Raw genomic sequence first — 16,001 nt, 5'->3', positions numbered from 1 at the left:
AAGGCAGGGTGACTGGAAACAAGTTGCAGTGAAGCAGTCAGTGTGTTACAGATAAAGTTAGAGGGACAAATAGAAACCATAGATCTCAGAGATCAAATAGATCTCATAGAATCTTATAACAAGGTCATAGCAAGGAATTTGGATTTTAATCTAAACAATCTGAGAAGCTTTCAAAATGTATTGAGAGCAACTGCATTTATTTTCGTCTTTATTAAAATTTTTTTATTGTTCAAATACATTTGTCTACATTTTCCCACCACCACTTCCCCCTGCCCCACCCACCCTCCCTCCCTCAATCCTTCTAATTTTTTTTTATTGCATGGGTACTGTACAAAAGTATTTTCCTGTGCATTGCCTCTCCCGTTCTAGAATGAAAGACCATGTGCACAGGGATCTGATATGCTTCATTGCTGTATCCCCATTTCCTGTGTGCTCTCAATAAATATTTGCTGAATGGATGAGTGAATGTTTTATAAAAGATGGCTCTGGCTCTTTGGAGAACGGACCGTAGAAAGGGTAAGAATGGGAACGAGGAGGCTGGTCAAAATAGAAATAGTGATGGTGGTTTTGGACTAGGGTGGTATCTGTGCTGGTGGAGTTAAATGGATAGTTTTGGGATATATTTTGGAGGTAGACTTAAATGCATCCCATGCATTTCGTGGGGAGATGAGGTAAAGGGAGGAATCAAAGAGCACTCCGCGGCTTGAAACTCTGGGCAGATGGCATGCCATTTACTGAGCTAGGGAAAACTAAGGGAAGAATAGCTTTTTGGGGAAAATGAAGCATGGGGGTATGTCTGGAATCAATTGCTATGTTTGGCTATGTTAAGATGCCTAGTGCACTGTAAATGGAGACGTCCAAGTAAGCAGATAGTTGTTTCCCTGAGCCCGAAGTGCAAGGAAAAAGGTCAGCATTGAAGAAATAAATTTAGGAGTCATCAACATATAAATGGTACAATGGAGTCATATCAAACAAGGATTTAACTTAACTAAAACTGAGTTAAGCATATTCAACTAAATAAATAGTATAGTGCATACTATAGTATACCCAAAGAAAGCAAGTGTGGAGTGAGCATGAGATGGAGGACATGAATCGGCTGTACCCTCAGGTGTATTCAGCCCTGATTCCCTCTTATAGTGGGAGCATCTTGCTGTTGCAATTGTATCTACTTTTTTAAAATAAGTACTTTTTATGAAACATGGCTTCTAAGTGAAAGCCCCCAAGTACTTTATCTATTGCTTAATAAAAAAAAAAAGTTTATCTCAGAATGAAAGGGAACAAGTTGACTGTTTGAACTTATTAGGAAATGGAGTGTTGGTCTTTAATTTGGCACATAAACATGACCACAATCATGTATAAAATCAACACATGTGAAACCTCAACTATCATACTTTATAGATGATTTAAGGAATGTCCAAGAACAATCCTACTTCATGAGTTCTTTGTTCTTTATGAGCTGACTTTAGAACCCAATCCCTGGGTAAGTGGTGACGACCCCATATATAAAAATCTGAATCTCTAAGTGGTCACTTAGAGAGGTTGTATAAATAGGGAAGAGAAGGAAGCCCAAGATTGACCCTTAGTGTACTCCAACATTCAGAGATCAGGTAGGGGAAGATACACCTATAAAAAGTCTGAGGAAAAAACAACTCCTTTGGGTTCAAAGGAGGTTTTTTGTTTTTGTTTTTGATGTTTCTAAAAATGGACACCTGGGGGTGTTTGTAAAATATAAGGAATGCTCCAGAGAAAAGATAGAAATTGTTTATGCGACAGATAATAGAGAATAATGGGATGGGGGTGGGAGTGTTAGAGAGTTGAGGAGGGAAGAAATAATATAAAATATTCTCTAAGAGTGGGAAAATGAACTTACTAAGAGAAGGCATGACATTGCTGGGCAAAATGCATAGCAACAATAAATTAAAAAAGAAACTAACCAGCATGATTCAGCTGCTTGGGTAAGGGTGTGAAGAAGTTGTAATGCTGGACTTAGCCAAGATTAAAGTTTTTCCAGGTAAATATGATAGAGGCTATGGCAGAATTTCTCATGCCCCAGCCCGGCTCCCCCACCCAAATAAAGCTCCTGGGATTGATAGTTGAACAGAGGTTTAGCTTCCTGAGACCCCAGAAATAGGGATGACTCTCCTCATCAAGAATAATACTCTGATACTTACCTGGCAGGGGAGATACCATGATCACGAAGGTGGTTTTCCCAGGGCGAGGCTTATCCATTGCACTCCGGATGTGCTGACCCCTGCGATTTCCCCAAATGTGGGAAACTCGACTGCATAATTTGTGGTAGTGGGGGACTGCGTTCGCGCTCTCCCCTGCAAAAAAAAAAAAAAAAAAAAAAAAGAATACTCTGGATTGTATTAATAATCCAATTTGCTTCCTTTCTCTCAGAGGAAAAAAATTGTATTGAGTGTTGAATATATGCTTATATACTTTACTTTCATAAGCATGTAGTTGGAGTTAAAAAAGTCTGAGTTTAAATCCATCCCAGCCTTTCCATCTATTAGTTGTGACTTGGTCAGATTAAACTCTATAGGATGAATTTTTTCATTTGTAAAATGAGGATCATGATACCTACTTCAGGATTGTTCTGAGGATTAAGTTTGTAGGTAGTGGTGTATAGTGGAAAGAACATAGTTTTGAACATCAGAAAGATTTATGTGGAATCCAATTTTTACCATGAATAATTTGATCATCTTGGGTGGGTTATTTTACTGGTCTATGCCTCAACTTCCTCACTGGTAAAATAAGGATTACAGGATTATAATATCTACTTTGACAGCTAATAGTAATATAATACCTCTCTTTACATGGATCAAAATAGTTGAAATGCTTCAGGGTACTATTTGTCTATCTCTTCATTGATATCTATCTATCTATAATCCTAATATATATGTAGTTATTGTATAAAGCATTTACAACAAAATCGCAAGTATAGTAGGTGCTTAATAAATATTGGTTCTTTTCCATCTTTCAGTGCATTCTCCTGGTGCAGTACTTCATGACCCCACGTGCACATTAGAATCCCTTGAGGAACTTAAAAAACAGAAAAAGAAAAAGAAAACTGAGTCTCACTCCCAGAAAGTCTGGTTTAAGTGTTCTGGAATAGCAACCTGGCCTATAATTTTTGAAAGCTTCTCAAGTAATTCTAATTGCAGTCAGAATTAAAAGTCACTGCTAGAACTATCTCCCTAAAGCCCAAATGAGACCATGTTGCTTCTCTGTGTAAAAACCTCTCACGACTCCCCATTGTCTACTGAATGTAGTCCGAGCTCCTAGCACTTGCGTGCCACGCCCTGAGCAGTGATTCTCAACACTCAAGGAATATGGCACGCTCCCATAAATCACTTCTGCTTGGGTTAACTCCCTCTAGCCCTTTTACTTCCCAGCTATGTGACCTTGGGTAAGTTAACTTACTTTCTCTAAGCTTTAATTTTATCATCTCATTCCAGCTTTGCTTCTTCTAGATATGGACTTTGTACATATTTTGCTTTCTTCTTGGAATGTTCTCTCTTATTTTCCTCCCTGGCAAAATCCTTATATCCTCCAAAACTCAGTTTATTTGTCCTCTCCTCTGTGGAGCTTACCCTGAATGTCCTCTCCCTGGCATAGTCCATCTTTTTTCCATGATTTCTCATGCCACTTTGTAAATACATCTATTTTAGCTCTTTTCCTATTGCATTGTAATTATCTGTTTTACACCAGACTTGGAACTTTTCGAGAGATGGGCCTGTATCTCATCTATCTGTGTAGTATGTTTTCCCAGCACAAAGTCAGTTTCATAGTAAGAGGTCAATAAATCTTGTTGAATTAATGAAGTGAAATAAAATAAACAAAGATCTCTGAAATGGCCAACCTTGTGGGTTTAGGAAAGGACCTATGTCCTTTGCTTAGTACTCTGTAATAAATTTCGCTGAATGAATGAAGTCTCATGGAAACTGTCAGACTTATATCATTTCTCTTTTTTATTGTTTAATTGCTTTTTAGAGAGAGAGGAAGGAGAGACAGAGAGAGAGACAGAGAGAGAGAGAGAGAAATGTTGATTTGTTGTTCCACTTATTTATGCATTCATTGGTTGATTCTTGTATGTGCCCTGAACAGGGATTGAACCCACAATGTGTCTGGATGGCTCTCTCTAACCAACGGAGCTACCTGGCCAGGGCTATCATTTCTTACCTTGACAATGTCCAGCTGACTCATTAAGGGACCATTTCCTTTTCGGAGCAACACAAAACAAAATAATAAAAACCATTGTCAATAAAAGTGGCAAGGAATTGAATCATGGGTTTGTATAACTGGAATTTCTCCAAAAACCAGTATGGTCTGACTGGCAGACACACATGGTTTCTCAGCCGTAGCAAGTGAGAACACAAGGTCTCTCCAACACTGCAGTGGGAGCTGGTTGGGATGTCTTGCTGTTATGAACAGAGTGATCACTCCATACCCTCAAAGAATGTTTTTGAGAATCTTTTCTTCTCCACTCCCTGCTTATCATTTAACGAACTCTGTCACTGTTTTTACAGTGTTCTTGGCATGGGAGATTAGACATAGCCCTTGCGCTCAAGTATCTTAAAATTTACCAAGGATAAAAAGCTCTTTTCAAACAGAGCAAGAAAATTCTCTAGGCATTGTGGTGTAAGTTATAGGACATAAGGGAGCAGTCATTCCATGCTGGAAGGATGGGCTGGGCTTTGTGTAAAGTTAAAAAAGGTTTATAGAGGAGAGAAAGCTAGAATACCCTTAAAAAATAAGATGTTGACAAATTAGACAAGACCAGTAAGGCTATTCTAAGCAAAGAGAACAGTAGCGACAAATGTAAGGAGGGCATGAAAAAATCCTGTTGTGTTTGGGGGTCTGCTAGGGATTCAGCAAAGCCGAAAGCGGATGGTACAGCAAGAGATGGAGCTGGACAAGCGGGTAAGGACTATTCCCATACAACTTACGGTATACCAACGAGTTTGGACTTGATCTTATAGGCACTAAGAGCCATTTAAGGGTGTTAAACCACTGATATAAATAGTTTTCCATTTTAAAAGATCACTCTAGCAACAACATAGAAGAGAGGCAAATCTGGGTTAGACCAGAAGAATATTGCAGTAGTAGTCTAGTGAGGAGAGAAGGCAGTGGTAAAAGGGAAGAGGAGAAGGGAGCAGATCTAAAAGACATTGAGGTGATAAAGTTGATAGGACTCCTTTAGTGATTGAATGTAGGAAGATGGGGAGAATGAGAAACCTAAAATAATTCCCAGGCCTCAAACTTGAGTGACTAGGTGAGGGTAGCTTTCCTCATGGAGATGGGGAATATTGGAGAGCTAATCTTGTATAAGGACAATATAATAAGTTTAATTTTGACTAAATTGAGTTTGAGATTATCTTTAGGCCACCTGAGTGGAATTTCTAATGGTCATTTGAAATTAGGAATTATTTTTTTCTTTGCAAAGGGAGGTAAAAACTCCTAGGGCCTTAAATAAAATATAAGTCAAGGAGAGAGTGATTGGTTATAGATTTTTTAAAAACCCAGCAGCCATTCACACTTTGACAAAAATCTTACTTTCCCGGGGGCTAAGTTTTCAATTTAAAATTCTCAACATTCACCAATACTCTACTACTTTAGAATCCAAATCAAGGACTTAAGACATCCAAATTATTATATTTTTGTTTATTGTAGCATTATTTACAATAGCCAAGATATGGAAGCAACTCAGGTATCCATCACTAGACAAGTGGATAAAAAAGTTGAAGTACATATATACGATGGAATATTATTCAGTCCTAAAAATCATTGAAATCTTAACCATTTGCCACAGAATGGATGGACCTAAAGGGTATTATGCTATGTGAAATAAGTCAGACAGAGAAAAACAAATACCATGTGATTTCATTTATATGTGGAATCTAAAGAGAAAAATAAACAAACTAGAAAGACTTACAGAAACAGTGAACAGACTGATGGCTGCCCGAGGGGAGAAGGGTTGGGGGGCTGGGTAAAAAGGTGGAGGGATTAAGAAGTACAAATTGGGAGTTGCAAAACAGCCACAGGGATGTAGAGTACAGCATAGGGAATACAGTCGGCAATAATGTAATGACTATGTACGGTGCCAGGTGGGTACTAGAAATATAAGGGAGAACACTGTAAAGCATATGATTATCTAAACCCATGAAACTAATACAAATGATATAGAATGTAAACTGCAGTTGAAAAATAAAATTTAAAAAGACAAATTCTTATACTTTTTGTACACTTTGTTTCCACCAAGAGTCAACAGAATGCAGTTTTCAGGCTTTAATGTAAGTATAATGCAATGTAAACTTAACTGCTCAAATATTCGTATAATCAGGACGGATTCAAGTAGCTGTTGCCAGAACCCAAACTGACCTCATGGTGGCGCTGCAGTACTGGCAGAACGAAGGGCTCTCTAAGGAACAGTCCGCCCTGAAGTGAAGAGCTGGTATGAACTCTAGGTCCACAGATAGACCCTACAGTTAAATTTCCTGTGGAGAATTTACAGGGGAGAATATGTTTTTCTCTTTTTAAATCAGCTCTGCCCTAAAGCTGGATCAACGGTATAGGTGTATAATGGAGCAGAATATCTCCATCCAAAAAGAATTCATCAGGGTTCAAAACTAACCAAAACAATATTGTTTATTAATAGATACAAGTTATTGGTACCTACGGTATGCCAAATATAGTTCTGGGTACTTTTTATATTACATGAGCGTATTAAACCCTCACCACAACCCTATGAGATTGACAATCTCGTTTTTCTGAGGGGAAAACTGAGACTCAAAGACCTTAAGTAGTTTATCTCTCAAATTGTATGGATAGTAAGTAGCTATGCTGCATTTTTAATCCAATCTATATGATTCCAAAACTTGAGCTCTTTAAACAAGGCTGCATTGCCTCATTATTGATGCCAAGATTAAAGCAGTAACAAATGAAATGTGGTTTTCTTTGGGTCTAGACTGTTTGGCATGACATGGTTTAAATAAGTTTGTATTTAGGGAATCTAGTGCGGACCCCATTGTGAATTTGAGGCATCTTAATGAAACACTTAGCCATATATGAGAAACAGGATATTTACATAGTCACAAAGTGTTTCACAAGGTAGTTCTTAATTACAAAGAGAAAAATAATACATTTATAGTGAAGAAATCTTGCAGACATTATGTTAACTAAATGAGCAAAGTATAAATGATAAAGCAAATATGGTAAATTTGTGCCCTAGAGAGGTTCTTTTCCTTTCAGAGGAGAAAAACCAAAGGGATGAGGGAGGATTTGTTGACATTGTTGGTCAGCAATGGAGCCTATCTTTGATCTCCATCTGTGAAAGCCCAAATCCCACAAAGGTTTCCAAATAAAACATTTACCTTTTGAAGGGGCAGAGAACTGTTGGTGAATCTTAGACCCTAAATAAAGGAAGACTCCTAAAAAAAGGACACCAATAATAAAACTCCAGAATAATGTTATTATACTGAGCATAGACTGCAGAGGTGGGAGTTAGTTATCCTTACCTCTGCAATGTTTAATCAAGAGTGTCAAATCATATTTATAAAGCATTTTTAAAATGCCTTACACACTTCAAAGCCATAAAGCTTCTTGGCATTTGTGGGGGTTAGTGTTAGCATTTTGTATATTCTCAGCCCAAGATAATTACCAATCTCTCTATTTTTAAAAGAACTGTTCTTTTAGCGAGAAGGAGAAGATGTCTGGAGAAGTTTTTTCTTCAACATGTCGGTGTTTGCATGATTTACAGTATAATTAACCAGCCCTGTTGCACCAGTAGACCAGCTCCCTTCACTATGCATCATGTTTCTAGTGACTTCAGATCATGAACTCTGCTGGGAAGAAATACCTTCTCCCTAGAGATGTAAAAATACTATATCCCTGACCATTCCCACAAGCAGAATGTGATCCATTCTTGTATACCCATTGTTTTTCAGATATAAGGGGTTTCCCCCCTTATTTTTGTACATCATTACTCGTGAAGCTAAAATCTAATTAAATCAATACATGTAAAAGCTAATACTACTTAGGAAGAATTTTGTTATTTGGTTGCTTATAATCACTAGGACACATTTGTTAAGGTATAATCGTGTTGCATAAAAGACATACAAAGTCTGATAACTCAAAATATAAAACAAAACATCTATGTAGACAAGTAGGTAATACACATTATCACAAAAAATACTTTAAATCTCTATATTAAAACTTATTAGGTCTGTAAAAAGCTTCAGTGTCTACTTTTGGCCCAGTGACCCTACTTCTAGAAATTTGCCCTAAATATGGAGCTCCAGCAATATGAAACTACATATGCATAAGGTTAATTACTGCAGCATTGCTTGTATTTGCAAAATATTAGAGACAACCTAAATGTGCATGTAGAGGGGAGCAGTTGGATAAACTGTGGTAGGAGCACGTAATAGAGCACTATACGTCTATTAAAAAGAATGAGGAAGATTTCTGCAAATTGATATGAAAAGATTTTTAGTAAGTACAAAAGAGTATCTAAATATGCTGCTTTTCAAGTAACAAAAAAAGGGAAGTGAGAAAATACATATGTGGCTGTTTTTTTGACCAGAAGGGGAACAGGAAGGAAAAGTAAGAAACTAATGAGATTGGTTACTTACGGGAGGTAGGTGGGAATGAGGTGAAAGTTTGAGGAAGGTGGGCACTGAGTAGAGGATAGAGAGTGACATTTCTCTTGAATATTCCTTTGTGGGTGGCTCTATTTTTTGGAGCCATGTTAATTATTCATATCCTCTAACAAAATAAAATAAAACACACAAAAATAGAGAAATCCTAAAATTGGGATACAAACATATCAACCAACCTAACAGTTTCAAATGAAAAATATAATGACTGAAAAGCAGGTGCATTTGGGAAGGAGGGGGAAATAACCCAAGTAACTTCAGAATACCATTTATTTTACTGTATACACTCAGACTGAAGGGAAAAAACTGCAAATGAATATTAAACTCTAATTGGTTTTTTTTTGCAATGGTTGGGGCCATTTGCAGGTAACAATTCTAAAATTAGTCTTTGTATATTCTAAATTGGGTAGATAAGTAGTAAACATATTGTGGATGATGGGATTCAAGATTTGCACTGAGAGAAGAGAGATTTACAAATATGAAAAGAGAGAAGAGTAGAATTAATCCCACAGCATTGGATTAGAATTGTACATGACAGTATGAACTCCTGGTTTTTAATATACATAATTACAGATGTGTGTGTACATATATAGCCCAGCTCTGATCACTGAGAAAGCCCAGAAGCAAAGAACCCACCTAGCACACAGAACTAGGTTCTAAATTCTGTTTGCTACTAAAAGGAACCCGAGATGCTTGCAGGATTGGCTGACTCTAGAGACAGAGCTGGGAAAGAATAAAATGAATCTTGAACATTGTATTAAGCTAGTAAGTTAGAAAACGCTCAAAGAATGGTGAAATGTCAAAATGACAGAGAGTAAATCATCAACAAAACAAGAAGGCAACCTGCTGAATGCGAAAAGATATTTTTGAATGACATATGTGATAAGAGGTTAATATAAAAATTTATAAATAACTCATACAAGTAACAAAAAATACAATCTGGTGAAAAAGTGGGCAGAGGACATAAATAGACTTTTTTCCAAAGAGGACATGCAAATGGCCAACATAACCATGAAAAGATGTTCAACATCACTAATCATAAGGAAGATGCAAATCCATACCACAATGAGATATCACCTTGCACCTGTCAGAATGGTTATTTTCAGTAAATCTGCAAACAAGTGTTGGCCAGGACCCTGTCTGGGTAGCTCAGTTGGTTAGAGCATTATCCCGATGCACCAAGTTTGTGGGTTCAATCTCCAGTATGGGCATATATAAGAATCAACCAATAAATGCATAAAGAAGTAGCACAATGAATCAGTGTTTCTATCTCAAATCAATAAAATAAAATAAAAGTGTTGGCAAAGATGTGAAGGAAAAGGAACCCCTACACACTGCTGATGGGATTGTAAATTGGTGTAGCCACTATGAAAAACAGTATGGAGGTTTTTCAAAAAATTAAACTAGAACTACCATAAGACCCAGCAATTCTACTTCTAAGTATTTATCTGAGGATATCAAAAACACTAATTCAAAAAGATATATGCATCTCTATGTTCATTGCAGCATCATTTACAGTAGCCAAGATATGGAAGCAACCTAGGTATCCATTGATAGATGAATGGATAAAGAAGATGTGCTACAAATATACAATGGAATATTATTTATCCAAAAAAAAAAATAAATGTGAAATCTTGCCAATTGTGACAACTAATAAAGGTAGAAGGGATGATAGAATTAGAAAATCACTATTTGGCAAACATCAGAGTAATCACTGAATCATCAATGGATGGTTAAACTAATAGGTGAAATTTGGATAAGAAACAGTATCATATTATAACAAAATATGCTCTCACAAGCTATTTCTTAATTACAAAGAGAAAAGTAGTATATCTATGGTGGAGAAATTTGGCAGACACCATGTAACAAAATGACCTAAGTAAATGATAAAGCAAATGTCTTAAATACCAATACTTGGGGAATCTTGGTGAGGGGTTTACAGGAATTTTTTGTACTATTTTTCACTGATTTTCTGTAAGATTGAAATTATATCAAAATCAAATATCAAGAATAAAAGTAATTAAAGCATTTCCTAGATGTGTGTTAAGCTACAGCAGGACAAAGGCTGTAATCAACACACAGCAAGTTACTTCCGCCTGCCTCCTTAGCAGAACAGCTATGGAGAGCCACCACTGGGGAGCAGGGGGTGGCAGCAGGGCAGAAACCTTATTGATGTTTCCTTCAAGAAAATAAAAAATACATATTTTATGTTTCTGAAAAGCTGTAATTATGTTGGAAAGGAGTTTTTGATAGCAATTTTGAAAAAGTCTGTCATGTACCAGAGATAAATTCTATGTGTCTAGTCATTAAAAAAAAAATGATTGGAGGAGGATTTCAATCTTAGGAGATCTAAAAATCAAAGAAATAAAGAAATGGGATAATTTCTGTTCTCTTCCCAGATAGTAAATTTAAATAGAAATGTCTAATTATTTTTGGCAGTTATAAAACTTTAATGTTACTGATGCAGAGGCATACTCCAAAACTGGTTTTTTCCCTCTATCACGTAGAGATAAGTATATGATCATTGAAAGAACCGTCCTAGGTAATAAAGTAATAATACTAGTACTGTGATGACTTGAAAGATACTATTCTAAATATTTATATATTAATCCATTTCATCTCACTACAACCCTGTGTAGTAGATACTATTATTAGGCTCAGTTTATAATTGAGAAAAACCAAGGTTCTCAAACTTTCTCCATTAATCATGCTCTTAGTGTCCCAGTAATTTTTATGGCAATTCAGGCCAAAAGAAATACCTAATAATTTAATTTATCAAGTTGTTAGAATCAAATATCTTAATACGTATTTATGATTTCACAATTTAGTAGCCATTGAAAAATTGAAAAAGAAAATAGTATTCCTATTTGGTTTTTAAATAATCACCATTACTTTCTAATGGGATGTATGAGCCTGTTGGGCTGCATACATCTTAGACCTTGAACTTGGATCAGACAATGCCATACTCATTTCCTGTTCCACACTCATGTTCATACAGTACTTGCTTTTTATCACAGCAACTGCAGAAAATCCAGCTTTGCAAAGATATGATATAACCAAAAGGATAACAGTTTAATGTTGAAACCATGATCTCACATAATTTCAACAGAGGTGTTGCCCTTGAAAATTCAAAATATCCTATGTCTCCCCATGGGCTTGCTGCTGTGGCGCCCTGCGGCACCTTGGGGCACCAGATTGAGAACTGTAGATCTAACACAGAGTTAATATTTAGTTTTGAGGACAAAATTTTTGGAGAAGTCAAGATCAGATTGTCATATTTGATATTTAATAATTAGTATGAATGTTAAAATTGTATAATGAGTTAATATTTTTAAAATCTTGCTCTCCGTGTATCTTTTAAATGCAATTCTTTTTTTGGTAACAGTTTTATAACTTTATTAGACAATCAGCAGTTAGTTCTCATCCACATTAACTGTTTGTGGATTTTTGAAAGTGGTGATAGGTACATAGGTGACCAACGTATAGAGCTTGTTTGGTGAATCTTTGTCCTCATTACACTTTCTGGACAACCGCACCTGGATACGGTATGAGACATTCCTTATTCCTTTGGCCCAGGCAGCATTGTTGAGCCTGGTGTCAGTGTGCTCATCTGGAGTTCCCATCTCCTTCACAACAACTTTTGGGACCTCTTTGAATGCCCGAGGGGCACGCTTCCTGAGCCCCGCTCAGTGGATGCCCTTGTGAATGTTGATGGTGTATTCTCTGGCCACTACCTCACTCACAGCGGAACGGCTTTCTTCTTGCCACTCTTCTTTGTGGAAGCCATTATGCAGGGCCCAAGCTGGATAGAAAGTAAACACATGTCTTTTATCCTGTTTTGTATAATTACTTTGGGACAGACTTCTATTTTACAGATAACAAAACAGAAACATAATCACCTGGCATGAACAATAAAAATATTAACATCATGTAGGTCAAAAGTAAATGCTTGCATTGAAGGAATGAGAAGCAAGGACAGTATGTGATAAATGTTTCAGCTGATAATATGTATAATAAAAATATTTTATAACACCAATAGCATAGGGTGAACTCAAGGAACTTTGCAAGTTTAATTGAACCTCTCTTTTAAGCAAATTTATTACTTGAAAGTTTAAGGACTCTACTAATGATTCATATGTTTTATTGATAAAAGCAACACTTAAATGTCTTGTGATAATATGGATTTCTAATTCAATAAAAACTTTTTATTTTAATTTTTTCCACTAGCACTTTTATGGTTTTGCTTTTATTTTATTTTTTATTGTTGTTCAAGTACAGTTGTCTCCATTTTCCTGCCACCACTTTCCCCTGCCCCACCCTCAATCCTTCCCCCTCTTTGGCTTGTCCATGGGTCCTTTATACACATTCCTTGATGACCCTTCCCCTTCTTTCTCCCATTGTCCCCTTTCCTCCTCCCCTCTGGTTACTGTCGGTTTGTTCTTTATTTCAATGTCTCTGGTTATATTTTTCTTGTTTGTTTTGCTGATTAAGTTCCATTTACAGATGAGATCATACGGTATTTGTCTTTCACCACCTGGCTTATTTCACTTAGCATAATGCTCTCCAGTTCCATCCGTGCTGTCGTGAAGGGTAGGAGCTCCTTCTCTATTTCTGCTGCGTAGTATTCCATTGTGTAAATGTACCATAGTTTTTTGGTCCATTTATTTACTGATGGGCACTTAAGATATTCTAAACCAGTATACAAGGAACTTGATTGTTTTACAAAAGAGTATTGTTTGATATTCCATGGTACATTAAAGTATGATGTGGTTCACTGAAATTAAGATGCATGTCTAACTTTTTTGAACAACTATTTTATACAATATCTCATTGTTTACATTGCATTTTGAGTTTTCTGTCTTTTAGGAGGATAGGAAGCAAAACATTCATCTCCTAATTGTATACAAAGGGAAAAAGAGAGAGAGAGAAGCAGTGAGTTTATTTAGCATTGCACTGTAAGAAATTAGAAGGCATCACTTACTCATCTGGGTTACAAAAATTCCTGTAACAAATCATGTATAGCATGCTGGTATCTAACAGCTATAGATCTTTTCACAATAAGATGATGATATGTAACAACCAATAAATAAAATCAAAACTGCCTATTTTACATGATTTTGTATTTGAGTTAGTGTATGTTAATTTGCCAAGAATTAAAGTCTCAGCCCTATTGACATAGTCAAGATAATGCCAGTATATAGTATCCCTGAGTGATGTGACTGAAATAGGCCTAATGACAGGCAGATGGAGGGAAATGCTTACTAGTTTGACTCCTATAGCCATGATATAGGGTTTACTTTGATTAGTGTAACTTCAGCTTATATTAAAAGCAGGAAAAACCAAGAGAGTTTCACCTCACTTTGCCATCATCATTTTGATGGCAGATGGACAAAACAAAGCTATGGGTCCCAGAGCATTGAGTAAAACACCTCTGAGGTATCTTTGCAAAGTTATTCTGTAACCCAGACTGAAATACTGTGATCATATTTTCCTTGGGGCCTCTGTTATTTTAATTATGAAGAGAGAGATTATAGAGCATCACCTTCCAGAGTCAGTTAGGTGCAGGTCTTCTTCTTTTCACTGCTCAGGCTGGTACTTAGGATTTTTTAAGGTAGGAATAAAGGCATTCTTTCTTTAGGTCTTTGAGAAACGCAGAGACGTCTAAGATTATCCCAATGGAGAAGTGGTCTTTTTATAGATCTGAATACTAGCTCTATTGTTGTTCAGGTGTCCTGAGCAATTGTCTTCAAGACAGTGAGTCATAGTTCACTATTTAAAGTTTCATTTAAGTGTCATGATGAATTGGCAAAAAGAGGATGGGGAGGAATGAGAAAGGGTTTGTATAACAAAGAACCATAAATCATCTCTGGTGCAGTGGGCTCCCTATCACTCAGCCTGTGGGCTTGTCAGAGGAGCTGCCGGGAGGAAGAGGGGAGGGAATAGGGTCTTTCAGCTGCAGGGCTATAGCTGAAAGCCATTTACTCCCAACCAAATCCTTCCTGAGGTAACATTCACTTATTCATTTAGGAAAAGCCTATCAAGTGAGTGCCAATTATGTGCCAGACACTACTTTAGGGAGGGAAGAGAAAAGGAAGGGGGAAGTAGTACCAGGATGAGTAAGATACAGTACCTGCCTTACTATTTTTTCCCACAAATAGGATTTTAATTTGTCACCATTAAAAGTCTGAATTTAAGCAGATTCTTGGACTGGGGATTATATCCATCAGCTTGTTCAATTTCAGCACCTGTTTCATCCCTACTAGCTTTTCAAAACTGCTGTTAAGCTCCATGAGTTTTCCCAATTCAAACTTGAGCTTCCTCAGCATTTTGACTTTTCTAACAAAGACATCATGGAGTGAATAAATAGATTGTCAAGCTTTTTCTATGTCTTTTCCAACACTATCTAGAATCAATTCATTGACCACTTCTTTCAAATCATTTGTCTGCACCCCTTGGGTCATGTTTTCCATCATCTTTTCTGGATTTGGCGGACCCGTTGATACTGAGCATAAGAAGTCTTCCAAATCTGATTGGTATGTTTTTTAGTAAAACCAAGACAGAGTAGATGAAGCAAGTAATCGTCAGCAGTCTTCACATCAGCATGAGCTTCGATCATGGTCTACCATTTATTGACTATGGAGCACATTTTGTCATGGGTAAGATCCACGTCATGGAAATTAGTCAGGCAGTTTTTGCCTGGCACATCCTCAGTAATTAGCTTAAATTTTGTAAATGCAACTTCATCATTCTGCAGATCAGCTATGCTCACTTCAAAAACACGACCCTTGAGACCATCAGATGTGATTTGGTTCCTTGAGTTATCGTGACTAGTGTTTTCTCAGTATTTCTTATATTGAGCATTGATGGTGCTTTCACATCATACCAATCTTTCTTAGAAAATGGACCAACCACTTTCTTCTTGACTCTTTCTTTGCCACCTTTTATAAGGCACTTGTTCTTGCCAACAACCATGGTGCTGCTTAGAGAGTTAAAAGGCCTGCCTTACTATTGATTAGACATGTTTATGACAAGGACTCTGCCGCTGCTTCAGCATAAATACTGGTGCATGATTAGGATGTTCCTCATTTTATGGAACAGATGTATTTCTGAGCCTTTCTGGCATTAAAGTGAATTTCCATCAAGTGACTCTCCTCTACATTCTCAGAAAGCCATCCTTGTTACTCTGGGTTGGAATTAGTTTCCTCTTTCCTGTAGCACTCTTTTTGTATATACTGTGTGTGTGTGTGCGCGCGCGCACGCATGCACATGCATGCATACCGTAACTTCCTCAGTAGGCCTTTTTTGAGGCAACTGTCATAGAATGAAATGTGAAAAATCATG

General features: G+C 36.9%; 1 non-coding gene and 1 pseudogene across 1 annotated transcript; one reads left to right on the top strand and one right to left on the bottom strand.

Annotated features, from left to right (window-relative positions):
- Positions 1 to 2,163: 2,163 nt before the first annotated feature.
- LOC129071604 (U1 spliceosomal RNA) lies at positions 2,164 to 2,327 on the top strand. The gene has a single exon (XR_008529284.1). It is a non-coding gene; the product is annotated as a U1 spliceosomal RNA (small nuclear RNA).
- Positions 2,328 to 14,822: 12,495 nt separating this feature from the next.
- On the bottom strand, positions 14,823 to 15,632 carry LOC129071592 (40S ribosomal protein S3a-like; annotated as a pseudogene).
- Positions 15,633 to 16,001: the final 369 nt, after the last annotated feature.

The sequence above is a fragment of the Pteronotus mesoamericanus genome, unplaced genomic scaffold, assembly GCF_021234165.1.
Source record: "Pteronotus mesoamericanus isolate MK-2021 breed Mesoamerican mustached bat unplaced genomic scaffold, CSHL_Meso_final contig_269, whole genome shotgun sequence".
NCBI lineage: Eukaryota > Metazoa > Chordata > Mammalia > Chiroptera > Mormoopidae > Pteronotus > Pteronotus mesoamericanus.
The sequence above is the reverse complement of the archived record's forward strand: the minus strand, read 5'-3'. Positions and strand labels throughout refer to the sequence as shown.